Source organism: Hemicordylus capensis, chromosome 4 (assembly GCF_027244095.1).
Source record: "Hemicordylus capensis ecotype Gifberg chromosome 4, rHemCap1.1.pri, whole genome shotgun sequence".
NCBI lineage: Eukaryota > Metazoa > Chordata > Lepidosauria > Squamata > Cordylidae > Hemicordylus > Hemicordylus capensis.
The window spans coordinates 270,075,771-270,093,836 of NC_069660.1; the positions used below are offsets into that span (position 1 = coordinate 270,075,771).

An 18,066-nucleotide genomic window follows, 5' to 3' on the forward strand; every position below is an offset into this window, starting at 1 on the left:
GTTCTTACTGGAGTAAATGGAAAAATTCCCAGGAAAATTAAATTCTCAGACAGAAATGGATTACATTACACTGGTAATAAGTGAAAAATATCACTCTGCATGCTACATATGAAATCCTTACTTCAAACTGTCGATGGTAGTTTGGGAACAGTAAACTGTCTTCAGCTAATGTATAACTTGCTTTTGGTTTGCAAAGGTGTTGTATGATGATTACAGCTTGACTGTGTTGCACTGGGCAGGTTCATTTCGGCATTCGGTGGACCATTTTTCCTTGAAAAATTTTCACATATACATTCTAATGCATAAACCTTATGACACAACGCAGATATTGACAGTATGTTTCCAGATCATAGCAGAATGTGCTGTGTCAAGTGCAACTTAGCAAGTGTTTCACAAAAGATGCTGTTTCTGGAGAGAGTGCTAAACTGCTACTACAGATTTTCATCTCCTGTCCTGATGTATTCGTGAACAGCTATACACAGGCATATAGAGAAGAACAAAATTACTTGTATACTGCTGGCCACAGAAAGAGCTGTGGTAGGGCCCATTTCTCAGTGATAGCCCAAGCCTGTGTGTGTTTACGCAGAAGTAAGCCCCACTATATTATTTATTTATTTACTTAATTACATTTTATATCCCGCTCTTCCTCCAAGGCGCCCAGAGCGGTGTACTACATACTTAAGTTTATCCTCACAACAACCCTGTGACGTAGGTTAGGCTGAGAGAGACGTGACTGGGCCAGAGTCACCCAGCAAGTATCATGGCTGAATGGGGATTTGAACTCAGGTCTCCCCAGTCCTAGTCCAGCACTCTAACCACTACACCACACATTCTGATGCCCCTACACACTTGGAAAACATATCATCATCATCATCATCATCATTATTTCTTGTTTACACAGTCAGACAGGTATTATTGACTAGTTTGTTTTATCCAGACATCGAGTCCTTCCCGAGGACCTGGGATGACTGAATTTTTTCATCAATACTGTTGGTTATTATAGATATTGTTGCAAAATATAGGCTGTTCCTAGTAACGTTGCTTTTTGTAACTGACTGATGGTGATTTCTGTGGCCCCTATAGTGTTGAGGTGCTCTTCAAGTTGTTTTGGAATTGCACCTAGGGCGCCAATTACCACTGGGATTATTTTGGTCTTTTTCTGCCACAGCCTTTCAATTTCAATTTGTAGATCTTTGTATTTTGTTATTTTTTCTATTTATTTTTCTTCTATTATTATTAATATCTTGTTTACACAGTCAGACAGGTGTTATTGACTGGTTTGTTTTATCCAGACATCGAGTCCTTCCCAAGGACCTGGGATGGCTGAATTTTATTGTCAATCGTTATAGATATCGTTGCAGAATATAGGCTGTTCCCAGTAAAGCTGCTTTTTGTAATTGGCTGATGGTGATTTCTGTGGCCCCTATGGTGTTGAGGTGCACACACACACCCATTTTATTGAACTCTTTCCCACCAAACCTATTAGCATATCTTCAGAACCCCCTGCATATTGTTCTCTCTCCCAGAAGAGTCTCTTCTCTCCTGTCAAAAAAGATTTAAGTGAGAAGCTGCTCCTCTGGGACCCAGAGCATGGTCTAAGGGCACATGGTACAGACACTTTATTTAGGTGGCAAACCCATGTATGCCACCTTAGGGGATGGAGCCGTAGCTCAGTAGAAGAGTTGCTGCTTAAGGTGCCAGATTCAATCCCCGGCATCTCCAAATGGGAAAGAATCCTACCTGAAACCTTGGAGAAGCACTGCCAGTCAGTGTAAATATTGAGCTAGATGGACCAGTGGTCTGACTCAGTATAAGGCAGCTTCATATGCTCCTGTGTTCCTCAAGCTTTTCTTCTGCCTGCCTCCCTGGTGAGCATACCTTCCAACATTTGAAGATGCCTGACATTAGAGCATTAAGGGAGGGCGCTCTCTGTGTTTCTCAGTGGTGAAATTTCTTCTTAAACAGAAGCCAGTCTTCTTTGTGGGTGCCCATATTATGGGACTCCCTCCCCCTAGAGGTAGATTTGGTTCCATCACTGTCTGTATTTAAGAGGAAATTGAAGACCCATCTTCTTTACTCAGGTATTCTAGATCCACTATAAGTCTGTCTCTAACTCTCTCTTAGTTGTTTGGCCTGTTGTTCTGGATAATGTTTCTGTTTTTATTGTTATTTAATGTTAGTAATTTTATTAGGTATGATTGTTGTTAGCCACACTTCTAATAGCAGGATATAAGATTTTTTTTTTAATTAATAAATAAACATTTCACCAATGAAAATAGGATCATGTCTGTGAATACGTAGGGGTTATGACCAAGCAACCTGAGAGACATGGTGTATAATGTGTAGAGATGTGGCCAAGCAATCTGGGAGGTGTGGTGTACAGTTCTGACCATAAGCTTGCCACAAAAGGGAAGGAGCTAATAAAATGCATGCAGAGCACATTAGTCCAGATCACCAAAGCAGGTGATGGGATATGGACCCGTGCCCATATCCTCCAGAATTTCTTAAACAGGGATATGCTTGTAACAACCAATCACAACAGTACAACCCCACACCCAATATTCTGCATTTCTGAAGACTGGATTCCATCCGCTATATGCTGTTTTCAGATATGCTGTGTCTTAGTGTTGTGCATGCATTTGAATGCAGATGTATTAGAGACGTGGTGAGATTTTTCTCATGTACAGCCTAACCCAGGCTAGGGAAGCCCAGCCAGGGTTAGGCTGTGCGTGAGATACGGCCCAATTCTGGCGGGGCAGCACTGCCTAGCCCCACTTTCAAACCTGGCTCTTAGCCAGAGTTAAGGGCTTGAGCGAGTCCTTCACCTGGGCTCTGGGATTGTGTGTTCACTGGGGCTATGTTTAGCCCCAGAGGACGCAGAAACAGGCTCCTAAAATGCCTGTCTCTTGGGGATATCCCCCAATGCATCGCATGTGTTGTGTGGTGCATTGTGGGATGTCTGGATACATTGTCCCAGCCTCGGAAGCTTCGCATTGCAGGCATGCAGCATGAATTGTCTGCGCTCCCAGCAACATTGGAGCAGTTGTCGGAAGGTAAGCTTAGCTAGCCTTCCTCCCTGCCTGACTGCCACCCTGCCCGGTCATGTGAACGAGCTTGATACATCCAGCCATCCACTTGGAGATTTAATTTCTGGAGATTCTGGTATGGTTGCTCAATCCCGAAGAACAACTCCTCTATCAATTCATGTGCGGGGTGGGGACTGCACAAGGCATCCCCAAAAGGCAAAAATGGGGACAAAATTGATTCAGTGGTTTACCTGAGGCAGATTCCAGTAAACAGGGATAGTTGGAGCCTATGCATAAACACTAGAATAAGGACAACACCAGATTTCAGTGCACATTAGTCTTAGTCCATATATTTTGTATTTACAATTTTTTAAAAATACAACAATGCATGGGTGCTATAATGTACCAAATCATAGAGTTAAGCTCATAATATTTCATTAGTGGTTTTTAACATTACAGAGCTGTATAATTATATAAATGCATAAAGCTTCTCACCAAGCATTTTCATACAGGTTTTGTTTTATTCAAATATCTAAGAAATGGTTACCAACTTCCTAGAGAATCCTTACCTACTTCTAATCGGTCAACGCAATACTCTAAGCAAAAGAATGGACATTGTTTATTAAGAACAAATGTTTGTACTATACATTAATTTTTAACTCTATGAAAGCCCCTCATGCTAATTTTATGTGGGGAGACACCAAAAGGCTCCCCCTCAATTTCTGTTAGCAATTGTAATGATCAAAGAGCGGCAGGAAACAAAATTCCTCCTCTAGTTGTGAGGAGTCCTGGATAGGCTGCCACTATCTACTTTTAAAAATACTAACAGAGTCACCTTTCCAAGGGAATATTCTGGAAGAGTAAAGTGGAAAACCCCTCCCTACAAGAAAGGCTTGAGTAGTCTTAGGCCTTCAAGAGCATATGATTAGGGCAGGACCCAATAAGAAGTGCACTCTATAAAATCAACAAGGATTTAATAATAATTGGATGATAAGGAAAACTATAGAGGCATCAACAATTGCTGCTTGCATTCAAGTAAAAAACCCTTCCCTACAAGAACCATGCAGTCAGATCCAAGCACTTGAACAAAAATAAGTTCCCTGACGCTTCTAGCTAAACTAGTCCCTATCCTTCCTGCTTACTTCCAGGTAAGGAACTTCCAGTTGATTCCCAGCCCAAGGATGTTAGTCTCTCCTTTCCTTACAATAGTTGCTGATCAGACCTCACTCCGAGGCTACAGGGAAGAACTGAACTCTAACACACACCTTCCCTGCTCCTCTATAGGCCATTGTCCTGTAAACTCTGCCCCTCACTCTGGATTGGGCCAAAGGGATTTGATTCTCGCGGGTTTTCGTCCTTATTTGGAGAAGCAAACCCTTCAGGCAGTTACTTTAATAGAGGTCTAGACCTCCCTCAAGCCTGGCTATTGCTACAGCAGTGCTGCTTGTTTGCAGAGATCATTACTGTTTTGTCTGTGCTTTAGCATCTAATTCTGAAGAGGAATTTGTCAGCTTAAGCCCAAACAATTTTTGTTTATCCCATCCTTGACCATGCAAAGCAAGATTTGGAGTTGGTGTCAGTCACCAGAGCTCCACCAACTTTGAGGGAACTGATTTATTCCAGCAATTGATCAGCATAATATAAAGCCTAGCACATATTTCTTCTTCATGGCAGGACAAAATTCTATATTAGATGCCTGTTTTTTCAAAAATGCCAGGTGCTTATTATTTCCAAACAACTCTCATTGACAGCACAGGAATTACTGATTTCTGGGAACTGTGAGGGAACAAGTCTGTCATGATTTTTCCTCCGCAGCTGAATGCATTTCATGGCCTATGCTTGGCCTACTGAACCTTCCCAGCTGGTAGGCAGTTCTTGAAGGTTGCAGAAAGACAAGAGATGGCTGAGTGAACAGGGAGAAGTCCTACCCTGAGCCCTTTTGCAATTGTTGGAATAAATGTAGTATTTTGCAGCTTCAAAATCACAGAAGTTGCTAGGCACAATATCACCATTTGGGAATGTTCAGCTGGTGATTCCTCCACCTCCTTGTCTGCTGGATGATATCAGGGAGCTTTGGGATCCTCCTTGAACATCCAGTGCCTTTCTTACTAATAGGATCAAGCTCATGTTGAAGCATTTGGAAACACACATGTGGCTGTACCTACCGTTCAAATTGCTCAGGCTTCCACATGTCTGTGGGTCTACTTTTAAACATGTGATGGTGGGGAAATTCTGTAGTTAATAGAATTACAGAATCAGTTGCCATGGTGATTTGTGTTCCTTGCCTTACAGTTGAAACATACTACTTATTTTTTTATTCTAGTGATATCGTATTTCCTCCCCTCATGCCATACAGCACTGGAAACCTGTTGCCATCTTTTGTTCTTGCTTTTCACACCACAAGTCTGACAAAATGTCCTTATGCTTCTTTGCCTGTTTGTAAACTACTACATTACTACGACTATTTATATACTAGCATAACTGGCGCAGAGCATCTGCAAGCTAGTACTTGATTGCTGCCCTCAGCCCCACAGCCCCCCCATCTCAGAGTTCTATCCACCCTCACCTGAGCAGCACTCCTGCTCCTCCTCCTCCATACCTTTACTCCATCCCCCTCACCCCTCTTGGTTGCAGCTGCAGCATTGCTGGCACCTATTGACCAAGCTGCAACACCCTATCCCCAGAGACCTCCCCACCCTCACCCAAGCCCCGCTCCTGCTCCTCCCCACAGGATCAGCAGCAGCAGCAGTTGACCATAGGGATGTGCACGGAACCACGGAGGCATGATCCGGCACTGAGGGGAGTGTGGCTTTAAGGGTGAGGGGGTAGTACTTAAACCCCACCACCACTCTTACCCCTCTGGCACTGGACTTTGCTAAAACGTTTTTGGGGCGACAGAGTTCCTCCCTGCCACCCCTGCCCCCGTTGTTGTCTCCCGAGAATACAAGCAGTAGAAGCTGGCGCCATGCATGTGCCCGGCACACGCGCGCCACATACATATGCGGCATGCGTGTGCCAGCGGCAGCGACGCACACGCCACGACAGGAACATGCGTGGCACCAGCTTCTACTGCTTGTATTCTCAGGAGACAATGACGGGGGCGGGGCGGCAGGGAGGAACTCTGCCACCCCAAAAACATTTTAGCAAAATCCAGCGCCGGAGGGGGAAGAGCGGCGGGGGGAGGTAAGTACTACCCCCCCACACCCTTAAAGCCACACTCCCCCCCCTCCCGCCGGACCGGCCAAATTCCAGACCGGTCCGGAGGCCTCTTGCATGGCCCCGGACCAGTCCATGCACACCCCTAGTTGACTGAGCCCTTCCTTGCTGCTGCTACCGCCATGGCCGTTCATTCCCCTCAGGCTGCTGACAGGCCTGGGCCTGTCCCTTGCCTTCGTGCTTCCCTCCGCCAATGGCTTCAGTAACCCCAAACAGCAGCAGTGGTTGACTGAGCTCTTCCTTGCTGCTGCTGTCACCACCATGGCCACTCATTCCCCTCAGGCCACTCACAGGCTCAGGCCTGTCCCTCGCCCTTCCTTCTTTCTCTCTTCCCCTCCCTTCTTTTTCTCTCTTTCTCTCTCCTCCACTCACTCTTCCCCTCTGTCTTTCTTCCCCTCCCTTCTCTCTCTCTCTCTCTCTCTCTCTCTCCCTCCCCTCCTAAGTTAACAGATCTTGTTTCCTCATCTAATTCATACAATGGCAGCCTCCTTCTCCTGAGGGGGCTCTTTCCTCCCTCAAGACCCTTCTCTTTGCAGACTCCTGCCCACTGTCCTTTTATATAGAGAGATTCTTCTCCTCTACAATCAAGAACATCTTCTGACCAGTAACAGTTGCATTCCAACTGACCTTAACTATCACAGGCTCCTTCTCCCTATTTGCATATGGAATCCCCACTGCCTAATCACCATGGTGCACAGGCTCCTCCTCCCTATCTGCCTATAGAATCCCCACTGCCCAATCACCATGGTGCTTCTGTTCTCACAGACTCCTCCTCTCTATCTGCATATGGAATCTCCACTGCCCAATCAGGTGCTTCTTCTTGCAAACTCTTACAAGAGCTGCCACACACAGGATTAGCCACAAGTATGCCTTAGGTAATTAGAGAGAGAGAGAGAGAGAGAGAGAGAGAGAGAGAGAGGGAGATATTGCTTTTCAACAACTGTTTCCAAAGCAGTTTATGTAGAGTAATAAATAAATAAGCAAGCAAGCAAGCTGGATCCGTCCACAAGGGCTCACAATCTTAAAAAGAAACATAAGATAGACACCAGCAACAGCCCCTGGAGGGATGCTGTACTGCGGGTGGATAGGGCCAGTTGCTCTCTGCCTGCTAAATAAAGAGAATCACCACTTTAAAAAGCTGCCTCTTTGCCCAGTTATCAGCCCTTGGAGCACAGAATGAGCAAACCATTGCTTTCTCTCTCCTTAGTCCTAAAAATATTTACATGACCAGTTTAGATAGTATCTTACTAGCCTATGCAATTAGGAAGGGGACATGCTGAGAGTGTACCCGTTGTGATATCCTCTGCAGACATCCTGACTAGGGCTGTGCAAATCGATTCAATTCAAATTGATTCGAGCTTGAAACGGGATGTTTCAAGTTATTTGAACTCTAATAGAAATGCCCTTGAAATAAAGGGCCTGATTTGAGTTTGAATTGAAACTACCTCGATTCAAGCTTGAATAGACTTCAGTGATTCAAGTGCCATTTTGAGTTCTGTTTTTCCAAGTTGCTGATTGGTTTTCTGGCAGTAGCTTCCGATTGGATTGAGATCTTGCTTTTTGGTTGGCTTGTTATTAGGGATGTGCACGGAACCAGTTGGCACTCCATTCTAGGAGTGCCAAACCAGTTCCGTGGACCGGCATTCGAGCCGGTTCAAAGGTGAGGGTAGATAATTTTAAGGGTGGGGGAGGGTGCCCTTACCCCTCCCACTGCGTTTCCCCTGCCAGCGCCATTTCCCCTGCCAGCGCTGCATATTCAAATGGTCTGGTTGGGCAGCAGCGTACCTCCCTGCTGCTCCATTGCTTCCTCGGACCGGAAATGACCAGAAGTTCCCAATGCACATGCACATGTTGTATGTGCGCATGCATGCACGTATGACGTGTGCGTGTGCACTTGGAACTTCTGGTCACTTCTGGTCTGAGGAAGCAACAGGGCGGCAGGGAGGTATGCTGCCACCCCACCAGACCATTTGAATACACAGCGCCAGCAGTGGAAATGTGGTGGGAGGGGTAAGAGCACCCTCCCCCACCCTTAAAATAATCCCCACCCCACCTTCGGACCAGCAGGCACCGGTTTCATGCACATCCCTTCTTGTTATCACTCAAATCAAATGTTGGCATTGGCAAGTGTGCCCCCATTGTCTGGGAGCAGGGAGTTTCAAAAAGTATTTAAGGGCCTGGGAGGCAGAGCCCTTACAGTGTGCCAGTGCCTCTTAAAGAGGAAAGGTAGTGATTCCTGACACCCTCCTGACACATCCCTTTATCATATGCAGGGGCTGCTCACTCAAATGGCCCCTCTACATATGCTCGAAGTATTTCTTTGAACAAGTATTTGGAGTGCATGAAGAGGGGCCATTTGTATTAACAGTTCCACAAGCAATAAAGGGACATGCCAGGAGGATGTCACGGTGGATGTGCTCTCACCACACACCCCTTTTAATGACATGAAAGGGGAAATAATATCAGAATTCGCCCATAGTTCTGATTTGGCTCAGTCCACTCCACTTACATAGAGCTAAACATTTTTCAAATTTTCATGTCCATTTAAAAAACATGGTATTAAGTGAAAAATAATCGTAAAATTTAGTAATTAACTAGTAAAATTTAAAATAAATGGAAAATCTACCATTTTGAAGGGAAATCTTGAAATGCATGGAGATGTTTGAAAAGGTGTGTGTGTGTGTGTGTTTAAAGAACAGCACATTAATAAATCCATATACATCAGCAATAATTACTTAAGAATGGACTGTAATGAATCTTGTGACAGTGTCTTGTAGTTCTACTTCCACATGATTCATTCCCTTGATGCTTTCATTTGGTCTAATTGATATACAAGCAAACCTCATTACTCACGTGGGTTCTGTTCCTCGCCTAGTGCCGTGAGTATCAAGGCATTATGCCTATGGGGAAAAGGGGGTTAAGTTCCAGAATGGAAAAAAAGATTTTAAAAAATGCTAAAAACAGTGGGGAAAACACAAAGATAATGTAAACATGGTACTGTGCTATGCTTTCATGTGTTCAGCAATCCCCTCCAAATCCGTGAAATGCTCCCCCAACCCGCAAAAAATCACAGGAAATCGTTTATAAATAAATAAATAAATAAATAAACTGAAATGAGCCACAAAATGGGTCCTCCTTACAAAATGGCAGCTGGAAGTGACCTCCGCAGTCACTTCCAGCCCTCTAGGAACTGTGGATACGTAGGTTTTAACCCTATAGTATTCACAAATAATGAAAACGGGTGTCAAGTAGACACCCATGAATACACGGAACTACAAATAGCGAGGCTCTTCTGTATGTTTAACGTTGTACACAATGTTAAATGTCTGCTTCCTTATTGGCTTGATAAGGATCTTATTATATGATTCTGCAGATGTTGGCCAATTTCATTTATAAATTTATAAAATACACAGTTTTTAAAAACATCTTCGAGGCCTACTTCACACATTGCTTGTTTAGGAGACCTCAACAATGTAAACAGTGAATACAACCTCCTCCTCCTCCTCCTCCTGCTACTACTACGACGACGACGTGTGTTTGCAGACCTTTGTTTACCATACAGTTACACTAGTCAGGGAGTGTAACGGTCCAGCTACAACTCCCTGTCAGGTGTACATTTGGTATGTTTGCTGCCCTGTATTGCATGAATCAGCCCTCCACTGACAAAGGTTCTTCCAATTAAGCACAAGCAAGCCTGGAACCAGTATTCTGGACAGTTCACTTAGTGGAGTTTCAAATTACAACATAACAAAACAAACCCCAACCCAGAACATACCCCACAATATCTCCTTTTATGTCCTTGTCCTCAGTATTTAAATGCATACCTCTGTTGTTCCCAAAGGAACTGTGAAATATGGGACACTGAGTGGAGGGTGCAGAATCACACCTGTTGTAAATTCAGCCCGAAGCTGATCTAACATTGTAGCAAAGGGATTAAGTGCAGGGACTAATTACGGCCACAGTTGCAGTACAGGCTAAGAGGTCAAGTGCTGGAAGATCAAACTGAGAGGAAATGTCATGTTGGCAGGATGAACCAGCAAGCACAAGTAGCTGTTTTGGCAGGAAGGCTAAGGAAGAAAGCTAGCGTCTGAGAACAAGGCAGATGGTTATACTGGGAGACACAGAGAAGGAACAGACCTTGGGGAAGTGAGGTGAATTGAAAAGTAGGAAGTGTTACAAGAAGTAGTTAAGGTTATGACTCCAAGCATTTGCACATTATTGTATGCACAACCATAGCTGTGATATGAGACCATATTGTGTAGATTATCTCAGTGTATGGGTTCCATAGGGCTAGTCATGAACTCTTACGGATGACTTACACATGTCATGAATATATAGACTTTTTAAAAGAGTTACTATTATTATTACAAAAGATACACCAATAAAAGATTGATCACTTTTTATTTCCAGGGTTTGTTGTATTTGCTTTATTCTCCATTTGAATACCTCCTTATCATAAGTCATTTCAACTTATCTCATGGAGAGCCATTTTTAGTTTTGGTGTTTTTCTTCCTGTGGCATCAACTTAACTTCACGGAGAGTGATTTCTGAGTTTTTTTCTTTTCTTGTGGCATTTTGCTTCCTGGGCTGAAATCAATTCCTGCCATACCAGGATGCGACACTCAGTATCTTATGGTTATAAAAATGTGTGTGTGTGTGTGTGTGTGTGTGTGTGTGTGTGTGTATCAGATAAGGTGCTTTTAAGCTTTGCAGCTCTGAAATAAGATCATAAAAATCAAACTCATCTTTGATTTTGTTTTTTAATTTAATTTACATTTTATATCCTGCTATTCCTCCAAGGAGCCCAGAGCAGTGTACTACATACTTAAATTTCTCCTCACAACAACCCAGTGAAGTAGGTTAGGCTGAGAGAGAAGTGACTGGCCCAGAGTCACCCAGCTAGTATCATGGCTGAATGTGGATTTGAACTCGGGTCTCCCCAGTCCTAGTCCAGCACTCTAACCACTACACCACGCTGGCTCCTTTTTCCTCTATGCATTCTTGCTCTGTATAATCTGAAGGCTATTGTGCAGTACAGCAGTAGGTGAATCTTAAAAGATAAGCATAGGCGATTTCCTGTTTAGTGTTCCAACAAATACAGATCTGAAGGCTTGTCTCAAGTGCACCTTTGTGTGCTTTTGAACCTCAAATTTTTGTCTGCTGTTGAGTAATGAAAACATAGAGGGCTGTGGCCAGGGGTGGTCATGGGGGGCTTTGCCCACTCAAAGATATTCCAGAGCCCTTCTTGAATGTATTTATTTATTGTATTTATATTCCACTCTTCCTTCAAGGAGCCCAGATCAGTGTACACGTTGTTTATATTTATCCTCATATCAATCCTGTGAAGTTGGTTAGACTGAGAGATAAGTGACTGGCCCAGAGTCACCCAATAAGTTTCATAGTTGAAAAGGGATTTGAACTCAGGTCTTCCCAGGCATAGTCCAGCACTCTAAGCCACACCCGCTCTTTAACACCTTTATTTAAAAAATAAATAAATCTCTAGCCCTTTTACTTGTGGAGAGATAAGGAAAGCTTGCAAGTGGAATTGTACCCAATTGCTCACTAGGAAGTAATATAATTGAATAGCTTTAGACTACCTGTAATTCTGTTCTTAGGCCCCTCACCACAAATTTCTGGCTATGGGCCAGTAACCAAAGGCAAGTGGGTGGAGGATGAGTGTACATAATCACATACGTAATTGTTGCAGATCATGCTTAAGATTTTGTTCTGTTGATCTTCTGAACACTTACTTTCTACTAAAGTCACAGAGTAGTAAGTACACAATGCTCGTAAGGGAATGTCCTTGTCTGTCGTATGTAATGCACGTGTCATCTATGGGCCTATTTGCACATGTATACACATCATTTAATTTCTTCACTACAATGACTTTATGAAGTGACTTCATATACTGTAGGAACATAGAAAACTGCACGATTGAGAATCAGGTCACAGTGTTTAAAGTGATAATGGGTGATATGAAAGCTCTATATGCATATAAGGTCTATAGTGCTGTGCACATATTGCCAAGAACTGAAAGGCCTGATCAGTGAGCTTGAACTGCACATGCACAGCTCAAATGGTGTCAATAATCTGTTAAAGGGTAGGGGGAAGACTAGCCCCTCCTTTATCTTGAACAAATTATTAGCACTAACAGGGACTGTCTTTCAGCCCAAGGAATTGAATACACAACACCTGTTTACATGTACATTTGATCCTGTTGTATTCAGACAGTGAGGCTTTTGTTACATTTAAACCCCAGGTATATTAGTTTTACTTCGAATATTTGTCATCCCATATCACATTAGAGGTACATTAGAGGTAGGAAGTCCTATTATTCTGTGCTGAATTTGTGAACAGCCTCTAACCACTGCCTAGATATTTACTTGCATTGAAGTGAACACAGCCCTTCTTGGATATTACATATTCAGTATGAGTCGTAAGCTGGAAGGAAGCAGGAATGGTTCTAACCAAAGCCTGATATATTTATTCTCAGGATATCTCTGTTGATACCAAGACATTGGCTGTGTGGCCCTTACAGTCCATGATTAACCTTCAGAAACTCCTTTGCAATATGGATCATGGGGACAAGAATGAACTAAAGCTCTCATACATCTTGAAATGGGCATCAGATGTATACCTAGACTCCTTCCGGGGCAGGGGCGTATCTAGGGTGGGGCAGGCAGGGCACATGCCCCGGGCGCCACTTGAAGGGGGGTGCCATTCTTAAAAATTAAATAAAAATAAATAAATAAATAAAATGGCCACCATGCATGCTCAAATGGGCTCTGTGAGGCCCTAGGCCATGCCAGGCCTTGCAGAGGCCATTTGAGCATGCACAGTGGCCATTTTGTTTTCAGTGGCCATTTAAATAAAAAACAAAAAACGGCCACCACACATAATCAAATGGTCCCTGCGAGGCCCTAGAGGCCAGCAGGGGGAGGGGGGACCTTTGTAGACCCCCTACACATGGCCTTTAGGAAGATCCCCTGAAGGGGCTGCAGGTAATTTCTTTAAAAATATATATTATATGTCACTGTACACATATTTAGTTTGGCACTAAGTACAGAGAATCAGAGCTTGTGAATACTGAGCTGAAGCTTATGAGCTAGGATTGTATTCATTTGCTCTTACTTTGCTTCTTGTGATAAGTGAGTTTAATGTGATGTCTTAATAATATGGTTATTAATGGTGAGTTTGTTTTTAAATCAGTGTGAAATCCTTAGTATTAAGGCCCACTGCAAGTTTCTTGCTCTCTTTCTCTCATTTTAACTGTCTTTCTGAAATACTAGAATATATTCCAAGCAGTGACACAGTTTACTTTAATTATTTTCAGAGTATCTGGGAAAAGTCAAATTCTCCATTGATTTTTAAAACTTATATAATAGTGATGCTACAATGCATAGCAGAGAATTAGACAGGCACTTCTGTTTAGTTTTCCAAGTACACCTCCACAGAGTTTTTGGGTATTTCATGAGCCCCAGCATACTGAAATTTGTAGTTTCCCAGCATTTTTTGGTCTGGCTACATCCACTGCTAAATAGTTTTTGAAAGATTAAAAGATTAACAAGCTTGACTTGTATTTTTCATCTGATATTATGGTAAAGTTACCTGAAAGATGGGTGTCAGATGTTTGGACAGGGGGCGCAATTTCAGTGCTTGCCCTAGCCGCTATTACCCCTAGATACGCCTCTTTCCAGGGGCACCTTATATTCTGCAGTCTCCACCATGGTTAATGATAAGATCCTTCATTACACTCCTGTATTAAAGGGTGTGTTTATGTATGTTTTACTTTAGAGTGACAGGACTATGAAAGCCAAAGTGATTCACTTTATCAACATTTGACTTTGCCTCTGTTAATACTGAAATTTTATTATTCTGAGTAGCATATATCAGACCACATGGCAGTACAGATTTAGAGTTTGCTCCATAATGGATTTCCAGTTGAAGTCCCATTGAGAGGGCTGCTGCAATATAAAGAGTTGGATTGCTTTGTCTAATTGATCTCCTCCGTTTTGTAGATATGGTTTCTTTATTCTAAATTTAAAAAACATTGGCTGGCATTGTCATAGCTCAGATCTCTGGCTCAGAAGTCAGAGGAGGAATGGGAGGACTTGGTTGAGAGTGCAGGCTCAGAAGCACAGCAACAGGATTTGGCAGGGAGAAAAGACTCTGGAGCTGAGGAATCAGAACAGCTGACAGACATGAGGGCTGAGGAGGCTGATCAGGAGGAGGCGGGGATTTCGCCTGTCTTGAGAAGACATCTCAAGAGGAAGGTTCAGTGAGAGACACACAGGCGCAGGATATCACAGGAGAGGAAGTAGAAGTGCTGACTTAGGAAAGCCTGGTTGGCTGCCAGTTATCTTGAGCCCTATATTAAGCAGTCTGTTAGTTGCACAGATTGCTGTCAGCAACTTTCGCTTACCGCAGACCGTGTTCCTATTTAGAATTCCTCAACCTTTCGCGTTCTAGTTTGCCCTTGTTCTGTTCTTTCTTGCTCTGTTGTCCCTTGTTCCGTTAATTCCTTGCTCTGTTGTCCCTTGTTCTATTCATTCCTTGCTCTGTTGTTTTCTTTTCAGTTATTACTCAGTTATCGTAGAGGGGGGTACCTAGTTTAGTTCAGGGGACTTTATCCGTTTACTACTATTTTTCTTTGTGAGTCTTTCATTCTCCTTCTTGCAGCTTTGCTGCTGCTTTCTGTTTATCTCACAGGGGAACAGCTGAAGAGGTTGTAAATCCTGTTGGGTTAGCCAAGCTAACAGGTTTACGACAGACATCTAGACTAATACTGTGCTGAAACCATAGGGGGAAGGGATGGTTTTCAATAATCTTCCTTCTCAGAAGTCCACTGTGTCTGTCAAATATGGTTAACCGCCTGACTAAATTTTGGTGGAAGTACCATTGAAATTCATGGTCCTCCTGACTAATTTGTCCTGTTAATTTCAATTGGACTTGCATTGCATAGCCCTAAGGGACATATTTTTGAGAGACACAGTGGGCTTCAGAGAGAAGGGGAGCTTGGCAAAAATTACCCTTTCCCCTTAACACCAGCACAGCATTAAGCTGGATGTCAGCCACTTACTACATATACATTTAATATTTACTACATATAACAAGATTTGATATCTTTTGAATCCATATTGTAGAAAGATGAACCTTTGGGAACAGCTAACAGGTTCAGTTAAAGGTCCATCCTGTTTCCATATTACTGCACTGTTTCTGTTGTCAGCTTTTTTCATGGATAAGTGACCACTTCAGTAGATTTTTCTTTCAACCAGCTTTGGACATACAAGCCAGAACAGTGTGTATCCAGCTACATGTTTTATATATAATGCATACACACATATTCTGGGCCAAGGAAGAAGCAGTCATCATGAAGGGTGAAAACCAAATTTACTTGTATAGCAGTCCTTTCTACAGTTTCTAAAATTTCCAAAGTCTTTGGTCTTATATTTCCAAGATGTTGTTCACTACTATGAAATCTAAGAGCTGGGAATGGAGGAAGGAGGTAGAGCAAAGTGTCAGAGAGTTTGTGTGTTGCCTGTCTTCCTATTTGCCTGTTTTAGTATGGATCCCTCTGTGGATGAGGATGAGGATGGTATTGCATTTTCTTTATTTACAGTGCTAATGCTTTATCTACTGCTGACAAATTCTGAAAGTGATTCCATTTTCATTTTTTGCGTTTCTGTGGTGAACATAATGGAAGTTCAGAATATACTCAGTCCTAATGACAACTAATCATGACAAATAAATGGCAATAATCATCCTGGATAGTATCATAATGCAGTGAAACATGAGAAGTTAAAGACTAAGATAGAAGCCATGTTGCAATAGAATAATATATTATCTCAATTGCATTACAGGAGAACCTCTACTTCCTGAATGTTGCTTATACAAACCACACAATAATTCAGAGTCATGGTATGGCTCAGCAATGATAGCACTTTGGTTCATTTAGATGCCTTTTGGATAAATGAGTTTGTACTCTGTCAGAGTAGATGTTGGGTTAAGGTGTACATAGCTGCTGCTTTCCCTTTTTCTTTAGGTCAGTGGATCTCAAACTGTGTGCTGGAGCACTAACCTAGATCCCTGCACACTCACACACCTCCACGGGAAACAAACTAACCCCCAGGGTATATGCGTGAAAATATGGTACATGTATCTGTTTGTATGTGAAATGTACTCCCAGGTTTATCCCAGGGTGGTGGGGGGAACTGTGCCCCTGGACCAAAAGTCCAAGAAATGGCTTTGGGGACTGAATACAAAGAGAAGTGAAGAACAACAGCTGGGATTCTGTAGGTGTACAGCCTGTGTGCTGCTTCATGTGCTTCCATGCATGCTGAGCTACAAATGTGCCACAGTTTAATCCCAAGGGTCTGCTGGAGCAAAGCTCACGGTGCTTAAATACTAATATGTTAATCTGAACTTCTGGGTCCAAGAGGTTAATACGTTGTTTTTGGTGTTAGTGATTCATTCTGGATAAGGTGGCATTATATATTAGTCCAAAATTGATTTGTTCATTTAAGCCTTCATAGGGTGGGACATGAAAAATACATCTAATTTATAAACGAAAGCTGATAAGCAAATAATTAAGCAATTTATCAAATTCAAAAATACAAGTGAAAGCAGGAGAAATATAAACAGAAGTAAATGTGTGTACACTGGCCCGCATTTGGAAAATAAATGCATGGAAGAAAAGCAGTGAGTGATACATTTGCATCAGGGGAGATTTGAAGCATTTGCCTCATAAGATGAATTCACCAGGATCTGGCTGCTTCATTTATAAGAAGAAGGAGAAACTGCTGTTGTTATGTATCAATGTTACTGTTAACGTTTCTGCCACATATGTTTATCCCAATTTCTCTTCCATCTCACACTAATGGCATCATGTCAACCATATATTCTTTTCAAAGAAGTCCAGAACTAAGTCCAAAAAACTAAAATTGCATCATATTTTCACCTTCTCAATACTGGTATCATTGTATTATGTGAAATGATATTGCTGAGAACTATTTGGAAATCTGTTATGCTGTTTTGTACATTTAAACAAAGTTCTTACTCAAATCAAGCTGCTTTGAAATAAGCTTTTTGATAGTACCTACAGAAATTCTTGTAAGTCTTGTTGAATTATAGACTGTGTTCCTCCCTCCCCCAGTTAATCATAAAAGATGCTCGTTAACATCTTATGTCTGCTCTGTAGGTGCTTGTCCCTCCTGGTACAGTTCTAATGTTGTCTCTGATTGCTACATGTATGCTTTTAATTTTATTTATCATTTATGTCTAATAATAATTGCTTTACAGTTTTTATTCATTCTCACAATGAATTATGTAAGGAAGGTTCCTAATGTTCCCATTTTACAGATAGGGGTCCAAAGAGACTTCCCAAAGTTATTATTTGAGGGGAAAATTTGAGCTAAGACTCAAGCACAGGTCTAACATTATACTTCCTCCACTGAAACATGCTCTAATCTTTATCCAAATTTAAAAGAATTTGGTCTTGGCCTCCTACACCAATAATTACTAAAATATGATTAGAACATTTTTTCAAGAGCTTGGAGGAACCATCCTTTTGCACCATTCAAAAAAATCAACCCCTTTCAGAGTATCATTTGATTCTATTGCTCACAGATGCTGGGCTGTGAGGGAACATCTAGCAATCCTGCAATCCTGGATTTTAAAATTAATGGCCACATCACCTTAAGAGCATGACAGTTTTCTGTTAGTTTTAGATGAACTAATTGGTGATAAGCTTGGGACTTTTTCATCATAGCAGCTACAAAAAAAGCATGTCCTTGATAATGAGTACATCATTATTAGTTCTTAGGAC

At 42.3% G+C, this 18,066-nt stretch overlaps 1 protein-coding gene across 2 annotated transcripts in view; it reads left to right on the forward strand.

The window, feature by feature from the left end:
• Positions 1-18,066, forward strand: part of KCNB2 (potassium voltage-gated channel subfamily B member 2) — a 260,695-nt gene that overhangs the window by 219,846 nt on the left and 22,783 nt on the right. The window lies entirely within an intron of this gene.